The 25,379-nt window shown below is 39.6% G+C and overlaps 2 long non-coding RNA genes across 2 annotated transcripts; both read right to left on the bottom strand.

Moving 5' to 3' along the window:
- Window positions 1-16,299: 16,299 nt before the first annotated feature.
- Window positions 16,300-17,130, bottom strand: LOC149249697 (uncharacterized). Its single transcript, XR_016265889.1, has 3 exons — window positions 16,980-17,130; window positions 16,806-16,872; window positions 16,300-16,718 (listed from the first exon to the last, which is right to left on the bottom strand). It is a non-coding gene; the product is annotated as an uncharacterized LOC149249697 (long non-coding RNA).
- A 7,057-nt stretch (window positions 17,131-24,187) lies between these two features.
- On the bottom strand, window positions 24,188-25,018 carry LOC149249698 (uncharacterized). Its single transcript, XR_016265890.1, has 3 exons — window positions 24,868-25,018; window positions 24,694-24,760; window positions 24,188-24,606 (listed from the first exon to the last, which is right to left on the bottom strand). It is a non-coding gene; the product is annotated as an uncharacterized LOC149249698 (long non-coding RNA).
- Between the last annotated feature and the right edge of the window lie 361 nt (window positions 25,019-25,379).

Raw genomic sequence — 25,379 nt, forward strand, 5'->3', positions numbered from 1 at the left:
TTCATGTGGTAGCTCTCTGAGTTCTCCTTTTAACCCCGTAAGTCTGATCAGAATTTGATTATCCAAGAAAGAGTTATGCCAAATCTTCCACAATGACCTGATTATAGACTAGTTCAGTAGAGCGAACTTGTACAACGTGTTGTGTCTCATTGTTTCGACCTTAGTACCTGAAATTGAAGGGTTTTTTTTTTAGTCATTGAAACTTTGGGGTGCGTGCCTACTTGAAAAAGCTCTTTTTCCCTACAAAACAAAAACCACACAACCCAATACAGACATGCAAAAAAAAATCCAAACCTGATGGCTTGAAGTTAGCTTTTGCTGAAAAATAAATATTTTCCTCAGTGTTTCTGATTTTTCGAGATCACACTAAGGCACAGTGGAAAAGAGCATACACATGAGAAAAATCCTTCCTTTCTGTTTCTGGTTTTCCCATATCGCATAGAGTCGCGAGGCAAAGAACATATGTAGAAATGAAAGGTATAGATCCAGTAATAAAAAATAGAGAGCTAAATAAATCGAAATAAACAGAGAGATGAATAACTAAAACTGCAAATAAAGACTGTATACCTCCAAATCTTAAAAATGATGTAGCTAGGGCTACGAGGAACCTTTTCGTGTGAAATGAAAGGGGTTCCTCACTGGAACAGATGCTCCTAACACAACAGAGCAGTCCTCACGTCCCGAAAGTGGTCAGAAATAGTAGATCTAGGAAACAACAATTGGATGCAGTTGTACCGGCTTCTGATTTGGATCACCAAAAGATGCAACCCTCAAATAGCTTTGATACCATGTAGGAATTTACAGGATAAGTTTCTCAGATAGAGCACCAAAGGACACCACTCAAAAACTAGTCACAGATCAATACACCAGTATTCTTGAAGTGGTTAAAATCCTCAAAGAGGGAAACAGTCCACGGCCTGAGCCAACGCGGCGACTTCAAGCAATTTATTAATAAAAGAAAGAAAATTTATGTAAGTTTCTCTCATGAACGGTCACCCTACAAATGACCCTCCATGCTCTTTAAAACAGAGATCATGGACCAATCGGGTTTTAAACCACGGATCAAGTGTCGTAATACCGAGGAGAGAATGAACCGTCAGATCACTTCACGTTTAGAACATATCGTGACCGTTGGATTGTAAGTTACAAATGTACATAGTAAAGAAACACACTTTACCTAACTCTACACTAGACCAAGTTATACTTAACTATTTCCTATGTGTCGGAATATCCTTACAAGATTGGCTATGGGCTTCATTTATGAGGCTATGGATCAAGCAAATGAGAAAATAAAGAGGGCATATAAGGATAAAGTGGCTAAGTGTGGGCCCATTTGGGCAATCATTAATGAAATATGGAACAAACAACTCCATCACCCTATACATGCAGCTGGGTATTTTTTGAACCCATGGTATCATTATAAAGCTAATGCGATAAGAGCTTTGAAGGGGGAGGTTAGAGATGGATTGATTGACTGCATTGATCGCATGATCCCACTGGAGTGTGATCAACTGGAGATACATCGATAGGTCACAACCTTCAAAAAAGCCACAGGTACCTTTGGGAAGAACCTAGCAAAGATTGCAACAGAAGCAGATGATCCAGGTAAACAGCAATTTCAATTTTCAAATTGTTAATACTTACTTTGTTAAATCATTTATAATTTGAAAGTTGGACATAATTTGTAATTTTTTTGCGCTAACTCATTACACTCCTATGTTTTTTGCAGCACAATGGTGGGAGGCTTTTGGTAGCCATTGTCATGAATTGCAGAAGTTTGCAATTCGTATTTTGAGTCAAACTTGCAGTGCTATTGGGTGTGAGCGCAATTGATATGTCTTTGAGATGATTCACACGAAGAAGAGAAACCGTTTGGGATAAAAACGGTTAAATGATCTAGTCTATGTCCAATACAACCTCCGGCTTAGACGCAACCAATTGGCGAACAAAAGATCTGATTCAGATCCCATTGTGTTGGAAGACATTGATCCAACATCAGATTGGGTAGTGGAGAGTAATCCAGCAGAGTTTGATTCTGATGAGGATCTTGATTATGATTTACAGATGGTGGCATCACTCGAACATAATGTTTAGTTGAATGCAGATCCCGATCCACTTGTACCAGCCTCAAGGCCAGCCCCAATTCCTCCAATTGCAGGCTCTTCCTCTGCTCAACCACGATAGAAGCACATATCTCATCTATCTCAACTTGCAGTTGCTGCATAGCCTGCTAGTGCTACCACTTCTACAGTTGCAGTTGGAGATGATGATGAGGAGGAGCCATGGGCTAGCTTATCTGACTCTAATCCAGAGGTTGAGCCAGATGATCTTGGCTCCTCTAACAGTAGCCAGTAGTACTAGTCACAGTTTACTTTTGTGGTAGAGGCCATTTCTAGCCTCCTTGGTTATGTGTTTTTTTTTATCTCTATATCATCATCATGTATGTATTGGGCAGTGCACTAGGTGCCATTTTGATATAATGGATATATTCATGAGCCTACTTTGATCATATGTTGTCTTCTATCTATATTCTAATGCTGTGTGTTTGGAAAAATGAATGAAAATCTTTAAAATTATGTTTTTTTATAAAAATAAATAAATATTTAATGTATTTTTTACAATGACCGAGTCATTGAAATCGAGTCGACTGAGTCGATACCGAGCCAAAGTCGACCCTCGGTTGAGTCGGAGTTAGAGTTTTAAAACATTGGCGCAGACTCTTGCCAGCATGCAAGCTCCTACCTGTAGGAGGCTACTACCTCCACTCGTTCTCTAGCACCCACTGGAAGGGAGCTACAACCCCTTGATCTAATTCACCGACTCCTATCGAAAGGGAGCACCTACCCCCTCACTAAGTCCTCAACACCTCGTGGACCATGTTTCATAATTTTCCATATTGGGTCCACCTGTCAATTAACCATCAAATCACATGCAAGCCACTTTCATCAATTTTCAAACTAGACCCACACCAACAATAAGCTCAAAACCAATATACCAAATGAATGCAAATTTGTATCACTCAAAACCAATGCTAAAGACTAATACCAATGTGCCATCCACTGAATCACTGAAGGTTGAATATCAGTTGAATCACTAAACCAATAGTGAATATTGATGTGCCAACTGTTGAATGCCAATATTAAATTACTGATGCAAACAAGCCAAACATAAAACATTGGATATCAACAATATGCCAATAAGATCAATCCAATATCAATGTGCTAGTTACTGCAACCAAATCAATATGCCAATGATGCCAATACCGATCATTGAATACATTGAACATCAAGATGCCAAGTAGACCCTCTCATCAATATTGTCAATACTATCTATGCCAACTCACCATAACCGTGTCTAATGAGATTAATATCAAATAGTGTCATATATGAGTAGTACCAATCAATACAAATCAATATTACTGTTATGCCAATTCAAGACAAATGTTCATTCAAGAATTCCAAAATTGCCAAGTGTCAAACCATCTATACTGTCAACATGGAGACCAAATGCAACCTTTAGCTGTATCATATCACCATTATGAAGAAGAGAATGAGAAATAGCATAAAGGATAATTGAACATGTGTCAAACATACCAATATTTAGATCCATATATTGTCCATATTACTGATATCAATCTCATAAAATAGAATCACATTATCAATCATGCAAAAGGGATAAGTACCATCATAAGGAACATTATTTATAAATATTTGTCCTACATCAAAACACTTCCAAACCCTATTCTGCAACAATTTCTTTCTTTATAATATCTATTTCGACACATGACCATGAAGCAAAACATGTAAGGCTCATGAACCATCAACCGTTAAGAAACTTAATCAATCTAGTTCAATCCTTAGCAATAGAATAGAATCTCAAAGAACAAACCGTCTCAAAAGAAGACAAGCAACAACAAATTCAAGGTAGTGATTAGATCTCAGATCCTTTGTCCTCTGCCCTTACTATTTCTGCAGAAACCCTTTTGTAGTCACTGATCATCCATTATTGTGAAGCATAACCCTTTTTTCTGGAAATATTAAGTCTATGCACTAAATATTTAATACAATTTTTGAAGATGTAATTTACCATTGATTTCTTTGTCCTTGTGCAAACACTATGCATATTCAGTGAACTGGACAATTTTGGAAGGCACATTTAACACCCACAAGAAAACTCTTCATGTGTAGGGCTTGCACATTTCCAAAGCGTATGAAATCAATCCAAATAATACACAACATATAAAAGGCAATGCACATTGTTCTTGAACATAAACAATTTCAACTATGCTTTAATTGGATCGTGCACAATGACTAATCCAGTGCACTCCCACAACATGCAGTGGATAGAGAAGGCTTTATATGAGTTTTGTCCTAAATGTTAAGCGATGATCTCTGAACAAAAATCTATTTGTTAGCACTTCAATTCATCCTCAAAACATAAAACGTGTCTAGATCACCCAAATCTGTTCTTCCTCATGCATCTTTGTAATAGACAGAAAAGCTAAATGCATGTGGACACAAATGTATTCCATTGCTCCTCCCTTTATAGTTATCTAATTCCACCAATACCAAGGGTAAAAACCATTGATTCACTATTACCACGGGCACCAATACTGTTATAAAGGATTGACCAGATCAATATTACCCCACACACAAAGTTTAATGAGGAAAACACCCACAGTACCCGAATTTCTAATAGAAAGGCACTTCCTTCAACCCTGGGATATAAATTACAATGGGAGGCATAATATGGGTGCACAATATTGGAAAGATATGCCCTAATATTAAACTCGGTCCTTTTATTATGCATCATCACTTTTTTAGAAGAAGAAAGAAGAAGAAATTATTTTAACGTCCACGAGGCTAAAGATAGCCTATGGGACAGATTGCTTTTTCATCTGCTTGATGTATTCGGCCCTTTTTTTGTGAAGCTTCACAATAAATGCTCCCGTCTTCTCGACAAACCCCTCGTTAAATAGATTATCCCAAGAGTTAGCTGCCAGCGTATCTGCGTAACTTTCCCTGTTGTCTTTGAAGGCCTCACATTCTAAAATAAAATGTTTTTCTGTTTCCACTTTTCCGGAAGAACAAAAAATGCATACCCTTTCCTCCCACACTTCCTTTGGCCTTTTCCAGCGCCCTGTTTCACAACGGAGTTGATGAGAATTAGTCCTTAACTGAGCAATAAGAATTTTGGCTTTCCAAGAGATATTGGCCTCTATGTATGCTTTTGGTTGATGATTATGAGTGGGATTAAACACTTCAATATAGTAATTTTTCTTTCTTCCTAGCTCCTTCTCCCAAGTACGTTTGTGGAACTTTTCCATAACAAAAGCTTTTATCTCTTTGTTGTTTATGGGGCACGCGTTCAAGCAAATATCCCATTTACTAAACCATTTGTTATTTTGTTGCATCCAAGTTTTTTTGCTCTTGCACAATCTATCATTAAAGACAACCTTAGGCCATCTACCATCTTCCATTTGCTCAATTTTTTTTTAAATAACTTATGACTCGCACCATAGCAATTGCTTCAATAGGAGCAGCCCCTGTTTCACTTAACAAGATATCATAAGGCACTGCACTTTTGATCTTAAATTTGTTTGTAATCAAACGCTTCTGAATTTTCTCAATTTGTCTCCACTGCATGTCGGAAGTACTACTAGCCCACAGTTCACAACCATATAGAATCACTGGAATCACTAGAAGCCCAAAAAGAGTTTGAGTGGTCTTCCAGTCCCATAACTCTGCCTCTCTACACCTATTTTGAAAAGCATAAAATGCTTTCCAACCCCCCAAAGTTCTTTTCTTTCTACAACCATTCCAGCTTAGATTTTTGTTGAAGTCAACTCCGAGGTATTTGTATTCCGCAACTTCTTCCAGAATGTTGCCTTCAAAGTAGAACTTATGTTGATTATGTTTTCTTTTCTTAGAGAAGACCACTACTTTCGTTTTGCTGATATTGACTTGCATCCCCACACTTCTACAAAAATGCTCAAGGGATAGTAAGTGCTCTTGCAAACCAAGCGCCGATTTAGCAATCAGAATAAGGTCATCTGCATACAAAAGAAGCCTTATAACAAACTTGCACAAATAGATACCATCACCTCCTTGCGAATTTAACCACTCCTCAAGCTTGTCGATATATAAACCAAAAAGGGTCGGAGACAGTGGGCAACCTTGCTTGACCCCGATATCGCTTCTAAAACTTTCAGAAATGCCTGCCGAAGTTCTAATTTTGACTTTCACCTCTTCATACAGTCTATGCACAGCTGCTCTCAAATGTTTAGGAACCCCAAGTTCCTCCATTCTTTGCCAAAGTTTATCCCTAGGAACCGAGTCAAACGCTTTTCTGAAATCAACAAAGCAACAAAAGACTTCTTCCTTATTCTCCCAAACTTTTTCAATGATGTGCCTTAGAGTTATGCAATGATCAACTGTTGAATGCTTAGGTCTAAAACCTGCTTGCCCTTTAGCACGCTTATTTCTTTCTTCTGCCCACTTGCTAATTTTGTTTTCTAGCATGCTTCCAAATAGCTTTGCAAACAAAGGGTTTATCATGATGGTCCTATAATTGGAGGGATTATTGATGTCACCGCTCTTGAAAAGAGGTATTGCCAGACTAGTTGTCCAATCTGTGGGGAGCCCTTGTTGTATGATGTTGTTGAAGATTTTTGTAATGTGAGGTGCAAAGATCTTTGAGCCCCACTTTAGATATTCTGCTTGGAGTTCAGCTAAGTCTTTTGCTTTTCCAACACCCAACTTCTTGATACCCATCTCTACCTCTTGTACCGTGAAGAGTTTAGTATCCGTGTTGACCAAGGGGGGAGGGTCAACCTTGGGAACCTGCTCATAGAGTTGTCTTGCATAGTCAAACCATCTAGAAGCTGAAATATTATTTCCAATTTGTATCTTTTTCGGTTGGAGCTCTTTCCAAAATAATTTGGGATTATTTTTCCCTAGGAAGATTAGTTCTTCCCTCCTTGAAACCATGAAATCAGCCTTTTTCTTGCTTAATAAATGCTTGTAAGATTTGAGCGTTATGTTGTCCTTGTTTGACTCTTTCCAGATTCTCCTTGCCTTTTTGCATTCCTCGTCAAACCAAGCATTAACCGGAAAGCAATTTGTTTCAGACTTCTTAATTTTTGTTCTTTTGCACTTTGCAAGTGCGCATTGAATTAAATGTGTTAATTCATGACTATGAAGGTTGTGAATTGTAATTTTCTCCTTCTCAAAGAGCCTCTCTAACGTCATTTTGAAGGTATTACAATTTTCTGGGGTCAAAAGAATTCTGCCCTGTGGAAGATTTTGTTGGACACGCTGAATTTTTGACTCTAATTGTTTCTTTCCAATCCAAGAGAAACATAAATAAATTGGCTTGTGATCTGATTTCAAATCCCACAGCTGATCTCCAACCAGAACTTCGTCCATTTTCTCACACAAACCATGCGAGCAAATTACATAATCTACCACACTTGCTCCATTATAAGTATTGCACGTGAAATTACCGGACTTTGCCCATCTAGTCAAGCCATTACAAATGACTAAATCAAAGGCCCCACATAGAGTAAGCAATTGTTCACCAAAGAGATTGCAGCCCTTGTCCTCTGAAATTCTTTCCCACTGATGATTGCTTTCTTCTGTAAGCCAAATAGGGTCACAATCATCTTTACAACAAAGAATGCTAGCTTGCTCACTTGCAGTCCTAGCATTGAAATCACCCACTATAAGGACTTCACCTAGCTGAGAATATGTTGCAATATCCGCTTTTAAAGCTGCAAATGGATCTTTGTGGTCAAGCCCTCTGCCTTTGTAGATTTTTGAGACCTGTGGCGCAAAATAGCATGCTGCAATTCTGATGTGGTTTCCATTTTCTGATATTTTGAACCAAATGAATTGCTTATTTGAGTCTTCTTTTTCTAACTGAATGAGACGACCTTCTTTCTCCCTTACTAAAACCATGATACCCCCGTGCCCTTTGCCATTCCCTGCTGCCTTGTTCCACACTGCCATCTTCCAGTATCCTTCAAACAAAGGTGTCTTGCACCCTTCATGCTCATGTGTTTCTATGAGGCAAATTATGTCTCTATTTTCCGCAATAGGCCCTAACCCAGGTCCTCGTCTCCATGGGTAACCTCTGCAGTTCCAACAAACTAATCTCAAGGAAACCTGGGTATGACTTGATTGCTATTTATTTTGACGTGCAAGACTCACATTTGAGTCTTTGTCCCTGTTTTCCCATACTGACCTTGCTTTCTGATTTCCTGTTGAAGAGTTTGTTGCCTCTTCTTTATTACCAACTTGCTGCTCTGTTTTGGAAGGAGGTCCAAATTGCGCTATCACAGCTTTGCCTTTATAAATCCATGCTCTTTTTCCTTCATCTCTTGCTGCCCTAACCTTTAAAATTTCCTCTCTTCTTTCCTCCTGTTGTTTTACAGTTAAATCTTCTTCTAGGAAAAAACGAGAACCCCTCAAGAGATGCTTCTTGCTTAGAATAATATATTTATCACGTGAGCTAGGCATAATGACTTTTATGGGCCTGGCTCTCTCCTTGTTAAACTTACCCACCCTCCATGCTTGGTATATTTGTCCTTGCCATAGCAACTTGTCTTTCAAGAAGTCTCTTGCAAGGTCAAGAGTACATTCATTTTTTCCATAGTCTTTCACCCCTTTAATAATTATGTTTGCTGCCCTATTTTGTCTTTCCTTGCCTTCACTATCTTGCATGCTGTCAACCTTATTAGCAGAATTACTAATAACTTGAGCCCAAGTTTTAGAAACTTTGGTGGAATCTTCTTTCATTTCTTCTCTTGCGTTCTCTTCGTGGTTGTTTATTTGGACAATCATTTTCCCTTTATCCTGGGATGATTTCACATTCACCACCTCTGTACTTTCCACTACAGATTTCTTTACATTTTGCACATCCGCCTTCATGCGTTGCCATTCTGTCTTCCCTATCAGGAGAGCTTCCTGTAGCAATGCCACTTGTTCTTCTAAAATTTTATTGCTTTCTGCTAACGCCTTGTTCTCAGCCGTTATTATATGAATTTTATGATCTCTTTCCTGCCCTTTAGCTTCTAAAACCTCCAACCTTTGTTTTGCATTTAACAATTCTTTCACATAAAGATCAGATGACCAGGTGAGAGGTGTGGATGTGGGACTATATAAGGCAAAATCATCAATGGTTTTTCCTTTGGGCTTCTTGTTGCCACGTGCTTGTGGAGGAGACTTGTTTGGGTGCTTTTTGCGAGGGAGTTTCTTCCTTGTTTGCTCCCATTTTAGACGAGCTATTCTTCGTTTTAAAATGCCCCGATATTGTTTGGCATTGACCCAAACCCACTTCCCAGCTTTGGCGAATGATGCAATTTTCACTTGTCCTAAATCATTTGTCTCCACATGTTCTGAAATTTCTGGTTCCTTTGTCATGTTTGAATGCATTTGTTGTTGCTTGCTTGCTGCTCAATACTTCCACTGCGTAAAAAACTCCCTGCTTTCACACTGCTCACTGTTTGCTGCTCGCTGCTCTTACTGCTGCCCAAATTGCTCTGCTCACTGTTCACTGCTCATACTGCTCACTGTTTGCTGCTCGCTGCTCTCAAATTGCTCTGCTCACTGCTCACTGCTCATACTGCTGACTGTTCACTGCTCATACTGCTCACTGTTTGCTGCTCTCGCTGCTGCCCAAATTGCTCTGTTTAGTGGGAAAAGCGAAAAAGCTTTTCTCTGTAACGATAATATTATCTTCAGATATGGAGTAAATTATTAGTTTAGGAGAGAAATCCCACGGTTGCCGCAAAACCCAAGCACGAACCCTCCACAATTAGGTCCTCCTGAAGTTTTCTGCGCTGATCGATGCCGCTGAGTGAATTTGTTTTGGGTTTTGGGATTTTGAAATGCACGTCCACGCAAAACCCCGCCGGCCCCACCTTGTTTTCGGCACAGTGAATCCCTGTCCCACTGCCACGGTACTTGATTTTGAGCTTCGGCTGTTTGAAGAAATTCAGAATCGGCTCCTGTTGACCAGGTATCGGCTCCTCTTCTCGTCGCTCAACCGTTTATACTAAGAATATATACTAAGAATATTTGACCAACTTCCTGCTCCAAATTCATATAAAAAAAGTGCACGCCAAAGTGGCGTGGATATCAGGCAGGAAAAATGGCTCCTTCAACACTTAATCATTCATTGCAACCCGGATCATTTGGAAATAAATTTATATTATTCACTAGGCAAAAACCTCAGGGTTGGACCCACTCTTGGTCTTGTGCTTTGGACATTGCCACGTGAGCCCACTTACAACAATCTGCTCAATGCATAAATGAGAATTCCATAATCGTCGGGGTATAAGGCCTCCAGGTGGGACCTACTATACCATGCAATACTCCACATTATTCCTTTATTCGTCAAACACTTGGCGCAATGCCATGCAGGCTCGCTCCTCGTGGTTTGGCACAATGAAAAGGAATGTTTATTGAATGCATTTGTTTATTGAATGCTTGGCCCACGATCCCACTGTTCCATGAAATGTGCTTGAATACTTGGCCCACATTCCCAGCGTCCTTTTGATTGGCTGGGCTCTCCACGTCGGCCTGGTCCGAGTCAGCCCGCCTCTTCCTATCGGGTGCTCCTGTTGATGTTCCGAGGTATAATCTCTGGCTTGACACTGTCAGCTGATGGATTTTCCTTAAGTCTGACTCCCGACGCTATCAAGTGACGAGCTTTCATCCTTTTCGTGACCATGTCTCTGCTAGGAGTTTCTCCATTGTTAATATATATATATATGGTGAGGGATTTTAGAAGGACTGATTATTAAAATTTTGTTCCTTTGAAATTGCACTCCTTTGTGCGTTCTCGCAGCCCTGTCAACAACTAAGCTAGTTATTGTTGAATGTGAAGGGTTTCAGAAGGACAAGTGATTCAACATTATTAGATAATCATGAAGTAAATCCTTTAAGTCAGAAAATTTTGTCTTGGTTTCCATCAAGGACAATACATAACCATAATGCTAACATTGTCCGAGTCAACCCGCCTCTTCCTATTGGGTTCTCCTCTTCATGTTTTAAGGTATAATCTCTCGCTCGACACTATCAGTTGATGGATTTTCCCTCCTAACGCTGTCAAGTGACGCGCTTTCGTCCTTTTCATGACTGTGTCTCTACCAGGAATTGCTCCATTGTTAATATATATATATATATATATATAGAAGGTGAGGGATTTTAGAAGGACTGGTTATTAACATTTTGTTCCTTTGAAATCGCGCTCCTCTATGCGTTCTCACAGCCTTGTCAGCAACTAAGTTAGACATTGTTGAATGTGAGGGGTTTCAAAAGGACAACTGATTCAACATTATTAGATAATCATGAAGTAAATCCTTTAAGTCAGAAAATTTCATCTTGGTTTCCATCGAGGACAACATAGAACCATAATGCCAACATTGTTGTCATAAATTTTCTTCTTTTATTGTTTCCCTTCTTTCCTTCTAAAATTTGCCTTTCGATTTTCATGCTTAGGGGCCTTGGGATGAATTGGTTGGGTGTGGTAGGGAAAATTTGCCTTTCGATTTTCATGCTTAGGGGCCTTGGGATGAATTGGTTGGGTGTGGTAGGGAAGCCACATGGCTCTGGTAAGAAAGACAGGGAGAACCAACAAAGAATATGCCTTAAAGAGCATGAACAAAAAATGAGAAATGTTGGGCTTGGGCAAATGGGTCGAGAAAAAGGCCATCATTGGAATACCTTCGGGTGTTGCTCCTAGATATAACAAGTATAAATGAGAAAATTTAAGTGACTGGAATTTGACAAAAAATAAAATAAAATAATGGTAGTTGAAAGTAGTGGAACTAACAACAATGTAAAAAAGTTAAAGGGAGCAATTCGGATAAAAGAATTCCTCTCCCTGCATGCAATTGTTGTTGAAATTTGATGAATACTTTGCATAAATACAAGAGGTTATATGAACTCTAATTTTATTTGACATGTCAATATATGTTATTGCCATTGCTAAGTAGACAATGCTATGGCAACCAAGTGGGTTGGTTGGGTCCATGCGAGTAATGGATATTGATATGGCACAAAAGGAGGTTCTCTTGACCTTTACTTTATTTGCATATGTAATTATGTGTTGTATTCATGATCATGTTGATAAATATATATATAAAATAACATTGTGTCTAACATGGTTTTGTGAGGGATCATTATTGTGGAAGAATGATGGTTTAACTTTAATTGATGCATATATGAATGGTTGGTTCAGATAACATAACACAATTATCCAACGAGATTCCTGGATGAATGAGGAATCCATTGAGAAAAATGGGAATTCTTGTTGATTTATGATTTTATATCATATGAATATATCCTTATATTGTGCCCATGTTTACATTATGAACATGGATTGTTGAAGGTTTTATCAGCTGATAAATAGCGATGTGATTTGCAGCATGTTGGGACAAGCATGGACAATTGAAGAAACCACAGACCCAGGATTTGGGCTATAGGTGTGCACGGAAAAGCATGGGAAAGACAATAGAGGTAGTATGGTATGGTTTACATGAGCAGAGGAGGTGCAGTCTCTATATTTTTAGTTATGTTGTGTACATGTTGTACTATTATATTTGTATCATGTGTGTATGTATGTGTTCTACATTATGTATACATGCATGTGTTGTGTAATGTGTTAGGACAAGAAGGTATGGCACTACTTGGATCTATGTTTTGTGTAATGTGTTGGGACAAACAAGTATGGGACTGTCTGGGCCTATGTGTTGTGTAAGGTATGGATAGGTAGGTATGGAACTGTTTGGGCCTGTGTTGGGATAGGTAGGCCACCTAAGGTTGGAGGTTTCATAGGCCTTCGATAATATTTTTGTCAACAAAAGACTATCAGAAATGGTAGTTCCCATATTCGCAGGGTAGTGAATGGGCTTATATATATATATATATATATATATATATATCCACCAATGGTTGCTTGCTGGGTTTAGAAATTGATCCAATGTGTTGGGGTATATGCACCACTAGGTGCTTCTAGGTTTGGAAACCATAGTAGTGCGTGGGATTCGAAGAGAAGAGAAGAGAATAGAAGGCACTAAATACTTACCAGGTTTGGCAACCGATTTAGTGTGTGTATGAGGTTGAAGAGGATAAGACAAGGCACTGGGTGCTTGTCGGATTTGGAAATTGATCTAATGTGCGTATGAGGTCAAAGAGAAGAAAAGACACAAGATGCTTGCTAAGTTTGGCAACTAATCTAATGTGTGTACAAAAGGAGAGAAGGCCAATGGGTGCTTGCTGATTAACAAATGATCCAGTATGTATAAAGCAAGAAGTAAAGATCAATTCAAAGATAAGTACAAGTATTTTATTGATTTCATGAATTTCTAAACTATGAACATGATTTGATATTATGATTTGTGATAATTTAGATTATGAGCTAATTTGTTTTGTTGTGATATGAAGCAAAATAAAATTACAAGTTTTGCTTCATGAATAAGTTGCTAATGAGATATGATTTAAAATTAATGTAAATTCTTTATAATGAACCTAATGAGAAATTTGCATGCCATGATGTAGGAATGCATGGGAACTGGCCCACGTGGGTGAATGGAGTTGGTTGCAAGGTTAATAGTGGCAACAACAAAGGAATTAAAACAAAGCAACGACACATTGGTTAAAGATTTCATGAACAGGGCAATTATGGGCCAAGAAAACTTGGGCAAGGGAGCCAATGGGGGATAGCGACCAAGGATAATTAAGATACACGGATGAAAACCTATGCAATGAGGATAAGTCTTACTAGGGGCAATAAGATAAAATCATAACTTTACTATGGGGTTTGTTTGTGCAATAAACTTAAATTAAGCAAGCTCTTAATATAAGGAGATTTAACTTCGCAATGCTAAACTTATAAATGAGCTGTTGAACATAATTAACTTGAGGATGAGGGTTTGTTGGAGACAAAAAAGGATTTGAATTATTTTTTTACAGGTAATAGGTACGATAGTCTATTTGTTATATTTTCTAAAGTTTTTTTTGGATATATTTCTTATTGAATTTTCTTATAATTTGGTAGAAATTTATTGAAATCACAAATTGATTTGTGAACACTCCATAATTTAGAATACTTAAATCTATATATATAATTAAAAATCTATTTGAAATAACAAAAAATCACAATTTTACTAAAAATTGTGACACGAGATTCCAATAAAAAAATTATAAAACAGATAAAAAATACCTATTTGGAGAGATGGGAATTAGATTACATCTAACCATGATAAACAGAAACAATAGCAAATTTTTTACAGTAAGTACTTAATTTCAATAGAATCATTGGGCATAACGCGTCCTTGAATTATTAAGATGAACAAGTGTTTACAGTTGCAAAGGAGATAAAGATAAAGGACACTGGAAACCATTTTAAGTCTGGACAGAGATCGAATAGAGAAAAAATTAAGGGTAAATTAAAAACAATTGATTATGCAAGGATGGCACACCCATTAATACTTAAATACTAGTGAGACACAGACTTTTATAGCATGTACTCAGTAAAAGAAATGAGCAAGATGCGTCTTTGAATTATTAACGCGACCAAGTGTTTACAGTTGCAAGAGACAACAGACAACGGAAAGGATTTTAAGTCTTGACAGAGATACAATAGAAAAATGAGCGAGGGTGTAATAACCCCAGATCTATGTAAATTTTGAAAGTTACTGTGGTAAAAGATTTAACAGTTGTTGTTATGTTTAAACAAAGCTGTGACAAACTAATTCTGATTTAATATTTAAATTAAGTATTTTGTTTGGAAATTGCTGGCAGCCTCTAAGAGGTGAAATTTAAAACAAATGGTCAGTTGGGATAACTGATGAAACTACCCTCTAAAAGAGGAAAAAGCCCTGACTGGGGAATTCTGTGCTGTGAAGACAGACAGAGGAAAAAGGAAAAAGAAAGAAACTAATCTTGCTCCAAGAAAGGGAGAAGAGGTGGAAGGTTAAGTCTGGTGAGGACCAGATAACCTGGCACAGAAGTGCACTGTTCCTGTTGAGGGCTGGAGGCCTGCAGGATTGCTCGGGGGGAGAACACCGTCTGTGGGTGAATCTCGTGGCTGGGAGGAGAGCAGAATATAAATTCAGGTGACTTTTGTTGAACAGACTCATACCTGATCGAGACATTCAGGTACGACTCCATAAAACTTGTAGTCCCTGATTAGAGGGCAGTTTATGTAGACATTGCAGTAAAGAAGCTAGGAAAACTTGTTTGTTTCCTAAGTACTGTTAGTAAGGACAGATAAGGGTGTATAGGAACTTAGAAGTAAAGTATCTGTCACAGTTTTAGTTCAAGTGAATGCTAGAGAAAGATAATATTATAGAGACAAGCATTAATTTATTACAGGTTAAAGAAGCCCTGTTGCAAGACTGGCTATAGGTAGCAGTCTCAATCCGGATAACGGATATTGTGAGATCATTCAATAAACTGTTAATGTCATTAGTGTAGCAGTAGCAATCATAAACGATAAGATAATGTTTGTTGGTAACTGAAAGGAATAACCAGTAGACCTCTGATATCACTCTAGCCATATCTGAAAAACCCTGAGTCGAGAAGTTTGGACGGACAGATTAACCCAACCGTGTAAGGGTCGGCACCGAGTCTCAGTACTCGTGACACGGGACAGTTACCAGAACTGTGCTATACCACCGGACGGGGTATGGGTAGTGAGTTCCGTAAGTTGGAATACCCGAAAAGGGTTAACAGAGAAAAACAAGTGTCAAGTTTCAGCAAGCATTAAAATGGAATATGCGCCTGTAATAAACTGTACAGGTAATAATGCATGTAAACGAAAAGAACATTTTCTCATCTATCTGAATCGGAATTGAACCGTCAATTAGGTGTAACCATATATAAAAAAACTCAGAAGCATTGAAGCAATACGAGTAAAAGAAAATGTAGATACAAACTCGTTCATTCTTGCATACGAGCTTCCTATACGGAAACATGTGTTATATGGAAAACAGTATGAGAAATTAAATTTATTCCACTTACAATAACCGATATTCAAAGTTATATCCAAGATCAAGGATCAACAGCTAACATAATTATCACAGAGTAATTTAAAGAATAATCTTGAAAAAGATATCCTCGTGAATAAACTGTTGAGGATATGTATATTATAACTTAAGGTTTCTGAACATGAACCAGAGTCTCATAAACAGAAAAACAAATCAAACTCTGTTATAGCTGCAGAGAGTCTCAGAACATGTATATAAACTTATATATAAAGATGCGTACAGCATATAAACACCCGAGAATATACATATGAATAGGGGTTTCATTAAAAGAGTAACAATCCAAACTCTGTCATGAATGCCGAAGGCTTCAAAAGATTCATAACATCGGCAATGTTCGGTTAACAATAAACAACGCAACCCATGGTATGCAGAAAGACTCACAAATATATACATTTAAAGGAAAACCCATCTCTGTGCGTGAAAACCCGACAGGGAGGTATTCATCACGGCATCATACAGTCTAAGTCCGCCGTTGGAACGGCTCAATAAATTACAAACTTAGAAGAAATAAGACGGGTGAGTAAACCCAGAAAATCCATGGGAGAAACCTTGAAAGATCCAGACAGTAACTGACAAACCCTAGTTAAATAATAAGCAAAACTAAAGAGGTTCTCGCCGAAACATGGGTAACAAATGAGCAGACTTCAATGGAAACGAAGACCTGCATGAGAATACCCAGACTAGTTTAAGCGACTGTATACAGAACTATAACATTGATGCTTATGCCGTTCGTAGCAGGAATTCATACCTGGTAGTTGCTGAGATTCGTTGCAGAACCCTTCTCCATGGCGTTCACCATCGCATGACCGGAACGACTGTGTTAAACTCAACAGGAAAAAAAAGAAACCAGATAATGTTAGACTTTAACACAGAGAAGGTAGGAACTGAATCGAAAACCAAGTATGAAGGAATCACTTGTTACCTGCAAGGATCAATGCATCTGAACGCAACTCTGGAGGAGAGCAGGTCATAGCTTCGAGTTCTGGTTCGAGCTCGAAGGGGAAACAACACGCTGAACGCAAAGACCGGATGGCAAATGACTAACTATTGGAGAGAAACACTTAAATATCACCAATAACCCTTGCCCAATTCCCAGCCGTTCGATCCTCAGATTTAATCCAAGCCGCTGAATTATGGCGGGGACAGCTAGTGAAGAACTCGAGGTTTGGCAACCCGAGGTGTCACATGGCTGGAGAACCCAGACCATGCCACCTGCCCCATAAGGACGACTATCATAAAGACCTTTGTGACCTGTCATCTGAGCGGTACCATGGCAGAGCCATAGAAACCAACGCTCAATAAATACCTTTTACATAAATCAACTTTGGGTGGTTGCGTCATACGACCAAGTCATGAATGTAAACCAAAACAGTGCCAAGTAAATCGTTAGGTGGATGTGCGGTCATGACAAATGAAAAATCACCAATGTTTTAAACGTAACCATGGTACTATTGTTAAATATTATTCAACGCTAATGATGTCATCTATATGCGTTGTAATGACACAAATTGTGTTGGTAAAGAAATGTACAGGTACATGGTTATCATAAGGACATAATATGAATTCGAGTTAGGAATTATAGTTATGCGTGATTATTACTTTTAACAAAAAAATTTTTTTGTTTAGAAGAGAGGTGTGACAAATTGGTATCAGAGCCCAGATTCAACACTGTGGCCTTAGAGAGAACATATTCAATATACAGAAGGGTACACCAAGCAAGTTAAAAAAAACTAACAATATACTTATATATGTTTGTTTTTATTATTTGGAATGATTCAGAATTGCAACAGCCAGCGGTTAGACTTAAAAGGGGAACAAGATGCAAGGACCTGACGGTCATCCTCAGGAGAATGCAGAGCTGTGGGTGCAATTGGGGGCTGAATCGCGGAGTACAAACCGTGCTATCCTAGAAACTGTCCAGGAATTGAAAGCTGAGATGGCACGATTGCGTGAAGACAACGCACGCTTAACAGTTGAGCAAGAAAGGATTCTAAAGAGCCTGTCGGACAGGCAGAACCCACCCCTGTCCAATCCCAGTGCAGAACAGCAGCGGGAGACAGAAGAACCAGAGTATCAGATGGAACCGGGAAACTCAGAAGATAAAGAGGATTACTCTGATAACGTACCTCAACAACAAACAATAAAACGTCAGAAAGTGGAGTTACAAGGAGAATTTCGAAAGATCAAACCTCCACATTTTGATGGTGAGCAAGAGGAAGCTGCTGAAGCTTGGTTGATCAATATGAATAAGTATTTCCAGTTATACGAGTACGACCACAACCTGAAAGCAAGGTTGGCAATCTTCCAGTTACAAGGTAAGGCAACCTTGTGGTGGGAGGAGATAAAAATTGTCAAAGGAGTCAGCGAACGAACTATTACATGGGAAAAATTCCAGAAGTATTTCAAAGAAAGGTACTTGACAGAACGCTTCTACGATGAGAAGGCTAGAGAGTTTCATGACTTAAGACTGGGACAGCAGTCAATGGACGAGTTTATCAATCGTTTTACCTCACTGTTACGTTATGTACCTTACATTAAGGAAGAAAAAGCCAAAGTACAGAGATTTGTAAGTAGCTTACCTTCGTATATAAGAGAAAGGATTGAATTTGATAATCCTAAAACTATGGATGAGGCTATCCGTAAGGCCAGAATTTGTTATCAGCAGACCAAGCAGAAAGGGGACACTTCCGGCAAGAAGTGGAGTGAGAAGAGAGGTGGTCGGGTATTTGGAAACAGCAAAGGAAGTCGCAGCAGTGGAAACAAGAGTGCTGGTAAAGGACCAAGTAGCAGACCTACTGCAAGGAATGCACCTCGGAACAGACCCATGGGCGAAGTTAAGACTAACGAGCAGTTTGTTAGATCAGACGGTGAGGGGTTGACCCGACCACCAGTGCAATGTTGGGGTTGTGGAGGCCCCCATTATGTTAAAAACTGTCCACAGAAGAAAGGGGCAGATCAGATATCTCAGATACATGAGGCATCAACAGTTGGGGACGTGGCACGTAGCGTACCCAGGATTAACGCGGCGCTGGAGGACCGTCAGGCGGAGTACCAACCATCCATGATTGAATTTGAAGGTAAAATCTCAAACCTGTCTATAGCTGTTCTTATAGACCCAGGGGCTACCCTAAGTTATATTAGTCCAAAATTAGTAGAACAGTGTAAACTGCAAGCTGAAAAGTTCAAAATTCCGTGGCTGGTCCAATTAGCTACAGGAGCCAAGAGGCGAGTCTTGGCCAAGGTAAATAATTGTACCCTAACCTTAGCAGGGCAGCCAATAACGGCAGATTTGAATATATTACCACTGGGCTCCTACGATATTCTGATTGGGATGGACTGGCTGGAGAAACACTGGTCCTTGGTAAACTGCAAGACCAAGACCATATATTATAAGGATGACCTGGGAATCCAGCAGGAACTGCAGGGAATCAGACACCCTGTGCAGATTCGACCTATTACAGCTAACCAATTAGTTAAGTGCTTTAAGAAGAAATGTCAAATCTACGCTATCCAGGTGGGATACGCAAACCAGAAAGACAAAACTGTTATGCTGAATAACATACCGATAGTGCAGGAGTTTACAGATGTCTTTCCCGAGGAAGTGCCGGGTTTGCCACCAAAGCGGGATGTGGACTTCACAATTGAGCTAATCCCAGGGGCAGCACCTGTATCTCGGGCACCTTACCGTATGAGTGTGCCGGAATTAACAGAGCTAAAGTTGCAGCTCCAAGAATTGTTGGAGAAGAATTATATTCGTCCCAGCGTGTCGCCCTGGGGAGCCCCAGTGCTGTTTGTTAAAAAGAAAGACGGGACCTTTCGGATGTGCATTGATTATCGCCAGCTAAACAAGCTTACCATCAAAAACAAGTATCCATTGCCTAGAATTGACGAGCTCTTTGATCAAGTGAAAGGGGCAACGATATTTTCAAAAATCGACCTGCGATCTGGTTACCACCAGATCAGAATAAAAGAGGAAGATATCGCCAAAACTGCATTCAGAACGCGGTATGGCCATTATGAGTTCGTGGTGTTACCTTTTGGGCTGACAAATGCACCCGCCACTTTCATGTGTTTGATGAACAGTGTGTTTCATCAATTTTTGGATAAGTTTGTGCTGATTTTTATAGACGACATTCTGATCTACAGCAAATCAAGGAAGGAACATGAGGAGCACTTGAGATTGGTATTGCAAACCTTGCGGGAACATCAACTATTTGCAAAATTCAGCAAATGCGACTTTTACAAGGAAGAGATACAATATTTGGGCCACGTAATCACTAAAGAAGGCATTGCAGTGGACCCAGAGAAGATTAGAACTATAATGGAGTGGCCTGTACCAAAGGACGTGGCCGATATTAGGTCCTTTATGGGGTTGGCAGGATATTACAGAAGATTTGTCGAAGGCTTTTCAAGAGTAGCATATCCAATCACCTCGTTGCAAAAGAAAGGAAAAATATTTAAATGGACCTCGGAGTGTCAGAAGAGCTTTGAACAGCTCAAGCACTTACTCACTTCAGCACCAATATTAAGTATCGCAGACCCTAACAAGGATTATGTAGTCTGCACGGACGCAAGCAAAGAAGGTGTGGGAGGAGTGCTGATGCAGGATGGAAAGGTCATTGCCTATGAATCGAGAAAACTGAAAGAGCATGAGCAGAAGTATTCTGCTTATGACATGGAGTTGGCTGCTGTTATTCATGCCTTGAAAATGTGGCGACATTACCTTTTGGGCAGAAAATTTCTGTTATTAACAGATCACCACAGCCTAACGAACTACTTCAGTCAACCCACTTTAAATACGAGACAGGCTCGCTGGGCTGACTTCTTAAGTGGGTTCGACTTTGAAATTAAGCATCTGAAGGGTAAAGAAAACCGAGTAGCGGATGCCTTAAGTCGGAAGGTGCAATGTATGTGCAGAATTTCAGTTAGTAAATGGCAAAGTACCCTATTGGAAAACATAAGAATAGCAAGTAAACAAGATGTTGTTTATCAGCACATCAAACAGCAATTACAGCAACAATCTGATAAGGAACCACAACAAGGGTACAAGCTAGGTAGTGATGATATGTTGTACTTTAACAACAGGCTGTATGTACCCAATGAGGACAGCATTAAGAAGCTGATTTTAGACGAATTTCACACCAGCCATTATACTGGCCATCCGGGGTACCAGAAAATGGTTACCGCACTCCGCAAAGAATACTACTGGCCAAAAATGAAGAAAGAGATAGCTATGTACCTAGCACGCTGTCTAGAATGTCAGCAAATTAAGGCGGAACACATGCATCCAGCAGGGTTGTTACAACCTCTACCCATTCCGGAATGGAAATGGGAGACTATCTCCATGGATTTTATAACGGGACTGCCCAAGACCAAGAAGAATAATGACTCCATTATGGTGGTAGTCGATAAGCTGAGTAAGGCAGCCCATTTCATACCTGTGCAATCGACATTTAAAGCTGTACAGATTGCCCATATTTTCATGCAGCATGTGTTCAAATTGCACGGGTTACCAAAAGTGATTATTTCTGATCGGGATGTCAAGTTTACATCAACCTTTTGGAGAACACTGTTTGCTGAGCTGGGAACGCAGCTGAATTTTAGTACAGCCTATCATCCCCAAACAGATGGTCAAACAGAACGAGTAAACCAAGTGGTGGAAGATATGCTGAGAGCATGCGTAATGATGAAGCCTACTCAATGGGAAGACTATTTACATTTAGTCGAATTTGCATACAACAATGGGTACCATTCCTCAACTCAGATGAGTCCTTTTGAGGTTATGTACGGGCGGAAGTGCCGCACCCCCGCAAGCTGGGGTGGACCAGAAGATAAGCTGCGAATTGGTCCTGACATGTTACAGGAAATGGAAAATACCGTAAAGAGGGTGCGTGCTAACTTGAAGGCCGCTCAGGACAGACAGAAAAGTTTCGCTGATCGGAAAAGGAGATTTAAGGAATTCCAGGTTGGAGATCATGTATTTGTAAGGATCCAACCAAGAAGAAGCACTTTGCAATGGAGCGGATGTGCCAAACTGGCACCTCGTTACTTTGGGCCTTTCCAGATTTTGGCCAAAGTAGGACCAGTCGCCTACCAGCTTGCCTTACCAAGCCATATTAGGATACACAATGTATTTCACGTATCCGTATTAAAGCAATACGTTTACGATTCCAAACATGTGATTCAATGGCAGAATGTACGGGTAAGAAATAATCTGGTTATTATGGATAAGTATTGTTTATCTACTGAGGAATTAACTAAATTCATTGCTGTTGCAGGTCGAGCCGGAAGGCGAGGTTCTGGTCGAACCACTGACCATTCTCGACCGGAGAGAAGTGCAGCTGCGGAAACGAGTTATTTCCCAAGCTAAAGTGCAGTGGCAGCACTATGGACCAGAGGAGGCCACTTGGGAAGACGAGGAACTCCTTAGGAAAGCTTATCCAAACCTGTTTACAGGGGATAGACATCGGGACGATGTCCAATCTCAGGAGGGGGAGATGTAATAACCCCAGATCTATGTAAATTTTGAAAGTTACTGTGGTAAAAGATTTAACAGTTGTTGTTATGTTTAAACAAAGCTGTGACAAACTAATTCTGATTTAATATTTAAATTAAGTATTTTGTTTGGAAATTGCTGGCAGCCTCTAAGAGGTGAAATTTAAAACAAATGGTCAGTTGGGATAACTGATGAAACTACCCTCTAAAAGAGGAAAAAGCCCTGACTGGGGAATTCTGTGCTGTGAAGACAGACAGAGGAAAAAGGAAAAAGAAAGAAACTAATCTTGCTCCAAGAAAGGGAGAAGAGGTGGAAGGTTAAGTCTGGTGAGGACCAGATAACCTGGCACAGAAGTGCACTGTTCCTGTTGAGGGCTGGAGGCCTGCAGGATTGCTCGGGGGGAGAACACCGTCTGTGGGTGAATCTCGTGGCTGGGAGGAGAGCAGAATATAAATTCAGGTGACTTTTGTTGAACAGACTCATACCTGATCGAGACATTCAGGTACGACTCCATAAAACTTGTAGTCCCTGATTAGAGGGCAGTTTATGTAGACATTGCAGTAAAGAAGCTAGGAAAACTTGTTTGTTTCCTAAGTACTGTTAGTAAGGACAGATAAGGGTGTATAGGAACTTAGAAGTAAAGTATCTGTCACAGTTTTAGTTCAAGTGAATGCTAGAGAAAGATAATATTATAGAGACAAGCATTAATTTATTACAGGTTAAAGAAGCCCTGTTGCAAGACTGGCTATAGGTAGCAGTCTCAATCCGGATAACGGATATTGTGAGATCATTCAATAAACTGTTAATGTCATTAGTGTAGCAGTAGCAATCATAAACGATAAGATAATGTTTGTTGGTAACTGAAAGGAATAACCAGTAGACCTCTGATATCACTCTAGCCATATCTGAAAAACCCTGAGTCGAGAAGTTTGGACGGACAGATTAACCCAACCGTGTAAGGGTCGGCACCGAGTCTCAGTACTCGTGACACGGGACAGTTACCAGAACTGTGCTATACCACCGGACGGGGTATGGGTAGTGAGTTCCGTAAGTTGGAATACCCGAAAAGGGTTAAGAGAGAAAAACAAGTGTCAAGTTTCAGCAAGCATTAAAATGGAATATGCGCCTGTAATAAACTGTACAGGTAATAATGCATGTAAACGAAAAGAACATTTTCTCATCTATCTGAATCGGAATTGAACCGTCAATTAGGTGTAACCATATATAAAAAAACTCAGAAGCATTGAAGCAATACGAGTAAAAGAAAATGTAGATACAAACTCGTTCATTCTTGCATACGAGCTTCCTATACGGAAACATGTGTTATATGGAAAACAGTATGAGAAATTAAATTTATTCCACTTACAATAACCGATATTCAAAGTTATATCCAAGATCAAGGATCAACAGCTAACATAATTATCACAGAGTAATTTAAAGAATAATCTTGAAAAAGATATCCTCGTGAATAAACTGTTGAGGATATGTATATTATAACTTAAGGTTTCTGAACATGAACCAGAGTCTCATAAACAGAAAAACAAATCAAACTCTGTTATAGCTGCAGAGAGTCTCAGAACATGTATATAAACTTATATATAAAGATGCGTACAGCATATAAACACCCGAGAATATACATATGAATAGGGGTTTCATTAAAAGAGTAACAATCCAAACTCTGTCATGAATGCCGAAGGCTTCAAAAGATTCATAACATCGGCAATGTTCGGTTAACAATAAACAACGCAACCCATGGTATGCAGAAAGACTCACAAATATATACATTTAAAGGAAAACCCATCTCTGTGCGTGAAAACCCGACAGGGAGGTATTCATCACGGCATCATACAGTCTAAGTCCGCCGTTGGAACGGCTCAATAAATTACAAACTTAGAAGAAATAAGACGGGTGAGTAAACCCAGAAAATCCATGGGAGAAACCTTGAAAGATCCAGACAGTAACTGACAAACCCTAGTTAAATAATAAGCAAAACTAAAGAGGTTCTCGCCGAAACATGGGTAACAAATGAGCAGACTTCAATGGAAACGAAGACCTGCATGAGAATACCCAGACTAGTTTAAGCGACTGTATACAGAACTATAACATTGATGCTTATGCCGTTCGTAGCAGGAATTCATACCTGGTAGTTGCTGAGATTCGTTGCAGAACCCTTCTCCATGGCGTTCACCATCGCATGACCGGAACGACTGTGTTAAACTCAACAGGAAAAAAAAGAAACCAGATAATGTTAGACTTTAACACAGAGAAGGTAGGAACTGAATCGAAAACCAAGTATGAAGGAATCACTTGTTACCTGCAAGGATCAATGCATCTGAACGCAACTCTGGAGGAGAGCAGGTCATAGCTTCGAGTTCTGGTTCGAGCTCGAAGGGGAAACAACACGCTGAACGCAAAGACCGGATGGCAAATGACTAACTATTGGAGAGAAACACTTAAATATCACCAATAACCCTTGCCCAATTCCCAGCCGTTCGATCCTCAGATTTAATCCAAGCCGCTGAATTATGGCGGGGACAGCTAGTGAAGAACTCGAGGTTTGGCAACCCGAGGTGTCACATGGCTGGAGAACCCAGACCATGCCACCTGCCCCATAAGGACGACTATCATAAAGACCTTTGTGACCTGTCATCTGAGCGGTACCATGGCAGAGCCATAGAAACCAACGCTCAATAAATGCCTTTTACATAAATCAACTTTGGGTGGTTGCGTCATACGACCAAGTCATGAATGTAAACCAAAACAGTGCCAAGTAAATCGTTAGGTGGATGTGCGGTCATGACAAATGAAAAATCACCAATGTTTTAA

Source organism: Pinus tabuliformis, chromosome 7 (assembly GCF_031772625.1).
Source record: "Pinus tabuliformis cultivar Carrire ecotype Pingquan chromosome 7, CPIR1, whole genome shotgun sequence".
Lineage (NCBI taxonomy): Eukaryota > Viridiplantae > Streptophyta > Pinopsida > Pinales > Pinaceae > Pinus > Pinus tabuliformis.